This window comes from Euleptes europaea, chromosome 11 (assembly GCF_029931775.1).
Source record: "Euleptes europaea isolate rEulEur1 chromosome 11, rEulEur1.hap1, whole genome shotgun sequence".
Taxonomy (NCBI): Eukaryota; Metazoa; Chordata; class Lepidosauria; order Squamata; family Sphaerodactylidae; genus Euleptes; species Euleptes europaea.
In genome coordinates, this window is record NC_079322.1 from 76,950,097 (window position 1) to 76,958,303 (window position 8,207).

General features: G+C 45.6%; 1 pseudogene; it reads right to left on the reverse strand.

Moving 5' to 3' along the window:
• Positions 1-6,962: 6,962 nt before the first annotated feature.
• LOC130484247 (ribosome production factor 2 homolog) lies at positions 6,963-7,952 on the reverse strand (annotated as a pseudogene).
• Positions 7,953-8,207: the final 255 nt, after the last annotated feature.

Consider the following 8,207-nt stretch of genomic DNA (forward strand, 5'->3'; position numbering starts at 1 on the left):
GGGACTTCAATGCCATAGTGTCCAATTGCCAGAGCAGCCATTTTCTCCAGGTGAACTGATTCTTTCGGCTGGAGATGAGTTGTAATAGCAGATCTCCAGCTAGTACTTGGAGATTGGCAGCACTAGCCCTGTGGGACCTCCAGAGGAACTGGTTGGCCACTGTGTGAGACAGGATGCTGGAATAAATGGACCACTGGTCTGATTCAGCAGGGAACTTTTAATGTTCTTATATTTGCATGGATGAACGTGTCCATACCATCCCTGTGAATTACACAAAGGTGTAAGAGCTGTGCACATCCACACTCAAAGGGCTTTTGTTCGAAGAGCAGAGTTTCATGGCCAGCCTGCCTAAAGGAGGGTTTCAATTTAATTCCAATCATTCCACCGGAAGGATCAACCCATCTTCTAATTCCATTTTGGCCTAGAATTTCACAAACCGTCCTTCTCTAGCGACCCGGTCCTTCTTAATGATGAATGTTTACCTGTTTAACTCCAGGAAATTCCACCAAAGTCTCAGACCAATAAAATCTGTTTTTATGGGGGAAAGCAGCAAATTCAGCTATCATTCTGCAAATATTTCATTGGGTCTCCCATTCCAAGTGGGCTCCAGCTGGAACGGCTCTGTAGGACGAAGGACACGGCCCCCGTCATGCAAAACCCTTATATGAAACTATTCTCTGTAGAGCTTTCTCCACACCCTTCTAGCCTTCTTCATCATTTTCATTTAATTTTAAAGTCAATGTTATTTAAGAAAGCTGGATGCAAGACAGATATTATATTAAAATGTACTGTTATTTAAAATGCAGTAAAGTTTTTAAAAAGACAAAAAAACCCTTCTATCTAATATCCATCTGTGGCTTTCTTGTGGATCAGGAACTTTGCACAGCTATAGATTATAGAAAGCCCAGGAAAAATGCCACATTTGCAGTAATTTTTTTAATGATGAGTAAAGACCTCCCCCAAAAGTAAAGAGTGAAGCCTGCATATGCACAGATATTGAATTTGTCTAGGGAGTTTGGGCCTGAGAATTGCCAACTCAGTCTTGGCAAATACCTGGAGACTTGAGGGCGGAGCCTGGGGAGGGCAGGATTTTGTGAAGGGATGTGATGTTATAGAGTCCACCCTCCAAAGCAACCATTTTCTCCAGGTGAACTGATCTCTGTCGTCTGTCCATCAGTTGCAATTCCAGGAGAACTCCAGGCTCCTCCTGGAGGTTGGCAACTCAAAGTGTTGCTGCCCACCAACACCATGAGTAGGAAGAGCGGGTGCAGAGGAGAGCGATGAGGATGATCAGGGGCCTGGAGGCCAAGCCCTGCGAGGAAAGGCTGAGGGACTTGGGGATGTTTAGTCTGGAGAAGAGGAGGTTGAGGGGGGACATGATTGCTCTCTCTAAGTATTCGAAGGGCTGTCACTTAGAGGAGGGCAGAGAGCTGTTCTGGTTGGCAGCAGAGGATAGGACTGGCAATAATGGGTTTAAATTGAGGGCAGAAAGGTACCAGCTGGATATCAGGAAAACATTTTTTACAGTAAGTTTTTTTCGCCAATGGAATCGGCCACCTAGGGAGGGGGTGAGCTCCCCCTCACTGGTGGTATTTAAGCAGAGGCTGGACAAGCACTTGTCAGGGACGCTCTAGGCGGATCCTGCATTGAGCAGGGGGTTGGACTAGATGACCTATATGGCCCCTCCCAACTCTATGACTCTATGAAATTTCCACTCACATACTAGATCAGCACCAGAAATTTCCACTCACACACTGGATCAGCATCATAAGTTGGTCCAGTGATTTGCAGAAGCAAACATCATTTAATCAGTGCGGGGTGGGGGGAATGACCCATAACTCAGGTAATAAATCAGTCAGGATGAGCGAATATGGCTTGTCTTGTTTCTCTTTTGGTTTTGCACGTCCCCAGTTTTGGTCTGCCTTATTGTTGCTTCTGTTGCCAAGGATTCTTTGGTTTCTTCGGCACCATTTCTGCACCATTTATACCCAATTAAACATGATAACATATTGAAACAATCTGTACCTTTTTTACAGGGTGGAAAAATGCATCCCAAGGAAACAGAAAATGGCGTGGAAAACAAAGTCTCCTTCATTTCTCACAAGGAGGAATGGAAAATGGGGTTATTCAAGGTGAGTCAGCAAATGTGTGAAATCTGATCTCATCCCCATAAATCACAAAGGCTCCTCAGGAGGAAACTGAGGCCCAGATGCTAGGGGAAAAACAACATGGGGTGGCGATCTCCATGGTTCATTTCTTGTAATGGCCTCCTGCCTGCCTGCCTTCCAACATGGAACTCAAGAATGCCTCCGTGGCCGTGTTCCCAAGCTGTCTCCCAACTAGATATTGACCAGACCCATACCTTCCTTGGTGGATGGATCATGTGCTCTCCAACCACACTCTGAGAACTTCTGTGCTCTTTTGTGGTGTTCTGTTGCATGCACAAAATTGTACCCTGATCTTCAACTGGTAAAACACCACACAAAATCTGGATAGGATTGCTTTTTTTGTGGTGTTTTGTCCATGCACAAAATCGGAACCTGATCTCCAGTTGGTAAAACACCACACACAGAATCTGGATATTGTTGCTTTTGTGTGAAGTTTAGTCCATGCACAAAATTTATGGTTGTCAGCCACCACTATTACAACTCATCTCCAGGTGATAAAGATCAGTACCTCTGGAGAAAATGGCTGCTTTGGCAATTGGACCCTATGGCATTGAAGTCCCTCCCTTCTCTAAACCCTGCCCTCTTCAGGCTCCACCCCCAAATCTCCAGGTATTTTCCAGCCAGAGCTGGCAACCCTAACAAAATTGAACCCTGATCTCCAATTGGTAAAACACCACACACAGAATATGGATATGATTGCTTTTTCTGTGGCATTTTGCCCATGCACAAAATTGTACCCTGATTTCCAGTTGGTAAAACACCACACACAGACTCTGGATATGATTGTTTTGTGTTTTGTGTGTGTGTGTGTGTGTGTGTGTGGTATTTTTTCCATGCACAAAATTGTAACCTGATCTCCAATTGGTAAAACACCACACATAGAATCTGGATATGATTGCTTTTTTGTTTTCACCAACAACAAAGGGAGGGTTTAACCCTAAAAACAACCGAAGGTACTTCATTAAGTACCTTTGGGTACTTAATTCTGCTTTTCTGTTTTCTCCATGCACATGTGCACAAAGGAAGCCATGGCAATCTGCACACTCGTAAGAACATTTATAAAAGAATGGAACCATGGGCAACTCGGCTGCCCCGCGTCGGAAATAAACACGAACACATGAAACTGCCTTATACTGAATCAGACCCCTGGTCCATCAAAGTCCGTATTGTCTACTCAGACCGGCAGGGGCTCTCCAGGGTCTCAGGCAGGGGTCTTTCACATCACCTACCTGCCTAGTCCCTTTAACTGGAGATGCCGGGAGTTGAACCTGGGACCCTCTGCATGCCAAGCAGATGCTCTGCCACTGAGCCACGGCCCCTCCTCAAGACCAGGTAATTCAGCCTTCTAAATGCGGGGGTGGGGGCGGAAACATAAGTAAGGAGGAGTTTAGAAGCACCCCCTACTTTAAAAATTCAGAGCGGATTTCCAGTGATGCAGCACAGAAGCTGCCAGCATGTCAATAAAGGGTTGGGGCTCCTACCTCTGACTCCATTAAAAGCTCCCTCATTTCCTAATTAAATCTTAGACTGGGAATAATTGCAATGGCTTGTAACGAAGGTCGATTTCCCCTCTGGTTCAAGTAGGGAGTCATTAAAAAGCTTTTTCGGCTCTTGCAGACGACATGCGAGACAGCTAATTGGGCAGCTAATAGATTTGGAATTAAACTGGCTCCTGATGTTTCTGTCTTCGGTTCCAAAAGAGAAAACCATCCCTGGCGTTGTCTTGTTTTTTGTTTTTTTTAATTACTCAGAGTACAAATGTATTTTAATATTTTCCAGTGACAATACTCTTTAAAAGCTTAAATGAGCACAAGGATCAGGAATGCCACTACATTCAGAACAGGTGGTTCTCAGAAGAGCCAGCGTGGTGTCGTGGTTAAGAGCGGTGGACTCTGATCTGGAGAACCGGGTTTGATTCCCCACTCCTCCACATGAGCGGCAGAGGCTAATCTGGTGAACTGGATTTGTTTCCTCGCTCCTACACACAAAGCCAGCTGGGTGACCTTAGGCTAGTTACAGCTCTTAGAGCTCTCTCAGCCCCACCTACCTCACAGGGTGTCTGTTGTGAGGAGGGGAGGGGAAGGGGATTGTGAGCCGGTTTGATTCTGCCTTAAGTGGTAGAGAAAGTCGGCAGATAAAAAACAACTCTTCTTCTTCTTGTTCAAAAATTAATTTCAGGCATATATGATCTTTAAAACTCAGAACAGCATCACTTCAGACACCTGATGACAGCAGCCCCAAATCTGATGACACTGGAGGTGAACATAGGGCTGTCAATTCGGTTCGGCCCGAACTGAAAATCAGCCGAATTTCCCTTGATTCGGCGGTTTTTAGTTCGGGAGGAACCGAACTCAAAACTGGCGGGCAACCGGGGGGGGGGCCGAATTCAGCGAGTTCGGGAGTTCGCGAATAAATTCAGCCAATTCGGGGCCGTCAGTAAGCAGCATAACCTTCAGTAAGCAGCATTCTCCTCCCCCGGCCAATCAGTGGCCAAGCTGGGTCTTCTTCTGGCCAATCAGTCAGGAATGAGTACTGGAGGAATCAGCTGATGTGCGGCCGGCCGGGAAAAGAGATAGAGAGAGGGAAATCCTCATGTGTGTGTGAGGGGGTGCTTGTGCACATTCGCTCCTTTCCGTGGCTGCAGGGGGTGCATTTTTTGGGGTACAGACCCTAAACTTTCAGGGGATATTCAGACAAGTTTTCTTAAGAGACCACCCAAGTTTTGTAAACATTGGGTCAGGGGGTCCCGAGATATGGGCTCCCCCCCTTTTTCTTTCCATGGCTGCAGAGGGCGCATTTTTGGGTGTGCCGACCCCAAACTTTCAGCGGAGCATCAGACAAGGCTTCTTAAGATACCCGCCAAGTTTTGTCAACATTGGGTCAGGGGGTCCCGAGATATGGGCTCCACCCCTTTTTCCTCTCCCCCCTTTTCCATTTTCGTGGCTGCAGGGGGCGCTTTTTTGGGGGTGCAGCCCCCAAACTTTTATCATAGCTTCAGACAATCCCTCTTAAGAGACCACCCAAGTTTTGTAAAGATGGGTTCAGTGGGGGCTGAAATATCGGCTCCCCCCTTTTCTCTTTCCGTGGCTGCAGGGGGCGCATTTTTGGGTGTGCCGACCCCAAACTTTCAGCGGAGCTTCAGACAAGGCTTTTTAAGAGGCCACCCAAGTTTTGTAAACATTGTGTCAGGGCCCCCCGAGATATGGGCTTTCCCCTTTTCCCTATTGGGATGAATGGATCACCCTCGAGAGATGCATACATATGGATCTTATATTGGATACAAATGGAATCATATTGGATTACCCAGCCTCCCAGCCCCTCCTGCTGGAACAGAAGAGAGCCACAGTAAGACCCCTTTGGGGGCTTTAATCTATAATTTTTCTTTTCTGTGTGTGTGTGGGGGGGAAAGCAGAGTCTGTGTGTGTGTGTGGGGAGGGAGCAGTTTCTGTGGGTGGGGGGGGGAAGCCAAAGGGGGCTTTTGCCGGTTCTGCCTGGGGTGTGTGTTCCCCCTCCAGTCTCTCTCTCCCTGGTTTGAGGGGGGGCTTCATTTTTATTCTTCAGGTTTTTCCTCATTCATAAGATCAGTTAGGTTATTTTGATGTTTGCTCAAAACTGGTTTTCAAATGGTGACTTAAAGAATGCATCTGCCTGGTCCCAAGTCCAATGCAAAAGGAGAAATTCCACCCCCTCCTGCTCGTTATGCATAGCTAGCTGCCTCTGTCCCTTTCCATGGTATGCAAACTCCCAGGTGTCAGGTGTTGCTTTGCACTGTTGCAAAGGAGTTGCATTGCGTGCTTGTGTTGCTTTGCAGTTGTATTGTTTTGCAAAATTCTTCACACCTGCCCTGCCCTTTGCATGTTTGCAAAAGGTGTTGCTTTTCAGTTGTGTTGCTTTGCAAAGTTCTTAGCACCTGCCCGGCCCTTGCTCTCATCAGCTGTTTGTCGGGGCTGGGAGCTTTGTGGGTGGGCGGCAAGCTCTGCTGAGAGATGCACATTAAGGGTGGGGGGACCCCTTTCAGGGCCCATATCTCAGCCCCCCCTGACCCAATCTTTACAAAACTTGGGGAGTCTTTCAATATACGTCCTTTGAAGCTCTGCTGAAAGTTTGGGACCTCTAAGCCCAAAAATGCCCCCCAGAGCCACGGAAAGGCGCGATTGTGTTTTTAATGGCTTTATTCGGCCGAATTTTTTTCCCGAACTTTGAATTCCCGCCGAATTGAACGGATCCGAAGTGGGGGAGTTCGGACTTCGGCACGTTCCGAACCCACAAGGGCCAAATTCGGCCGAATCCGAACTGTACCGAATTTTTTTTTTTTTGACAGCCCTAGGTGAACAAATTTAGAAGGGCTTTCAAATTAGCCAGACGTGGAGCTTTGCCATTGGCCGTCCTAGAAGGCAGATATAAAAAATTCCTCTTTCCGAGAGAGTCTGCCCGTGCAATGGTGAAGAAATTGAGACCTGTGAACACGTTTTTTTATACTGCCCTCTCCACCATGAGTTAAGATCTAAGACTATTCAAGAAATTCTAAATAATACAGGGCTACCTGATAAAATTTGTATCCAACGACTACTGGAAGATAGTAACACACAAACGTCGAGATGTGTGGCCAAATTTTGTGCTGCTATATATAAGGCCCGAAAGGATGTAATGTACAAATAGGTACAATCTGATAGATAAACTTTTTAGAAGCTAGCTTACTTACCTTTTAGATATGGGATTTTATGGATATATTTTATTTTCAATTGACTGATACTGTTTTATTACAAATTTATGTTACTCTTTATTAGATGTGTTTTATTTTTGGTTATAACTTCCCATAAATTTTTTTTCATCCACATCTGTGAAGAACATGTTCTAAACCTGCCAGGCATACACTGGACACGATTAGAAGAGTTTGTAATCTTCGATGGTCTTCGCTTGAATCAAATGCATCACCCGCAAATATCAACATAGGTTTTGTTCCTTCAGAACAGTTGGTAATTAGCAGCACGTTCCAGGCTGAAGTGCCTCACATATTTTTTTTTAGTTCTTCATGCTGAACCATCATTCCAGAAGGCGCTGCTGAGCCGGTGCATACCTGCTTCACATTTCTTAAGAGCCCCTTTAACGCGACCTTTTTTATTTGCTCTGTCCCCACCTTGAAACATCCACTCAAGGAAACATGAAAAATCACAGCCATGGGTTAGCTATGCAAACGGCGATTGCTAACGGCTATGCAAATGAAGGAACGAAGGAGCAGGCGAGTGGGGGGTGGAATTTGTTTTTCTTTCTCCTCTTGCATTGGGACCGTGAATAGGCATTTTAAAGGTCAGATTTTAAAAAGGAGCGAGCATCAGAATCGACCCTGCATAAATGGCCTTGCTGTTCTTGATGTCTCTAAGACGTACAAACTTCTCAATGCCCAACTCAACCATATCCAGGACATGATAATCATACATATGACCTATTGTCAGATTATTAGGCTTCTCTTTATTATGTGATCCAAAACAGGAACAAAGAACAGTCAGACTTCTTGGAGGAAAAAATTCAATGACGTTTGCTCTTCAGTTCAAAGGGTCTTGTAATGTTTATATATATATAGAGAGAGAGACAGAGAACACCAAGCGGCTTTTTCAGAGCATAAATGTCCTTGAGTGCCTCAGTGACTGTTAAACTTACATTTCCACCTTTTATGAACACGACATTCTTTGTATTCTCAGTGAGAATTTGGTGCTCTATTCTCAAGAAACCTTTTTGCCCTCTTTGTTTTAGGCTTCATCCCCCTGTCCAGTGCATCCATCTTTGCAGAATCGCCATTGTCTTTTTTTTTACGAATGAAATGGTGGTAACTACAGGGCTGCTTCCTGAACTGCTGGAAAAAAAACAGGAAGAGGGAGACCGTAAGTGCCCATTTGTTCAAAGAGTCTGGAGCTCTAAAAGAGGCGAGGAGAGCTGGGGGGCTGACTAAGCCACAACGCTCCATCTATTACCTATCCTATTTCGATCCTGCGTTACCTTCTAAAGCTCAAGGCAACATCCACTATTTTCTCCTTTCCACTT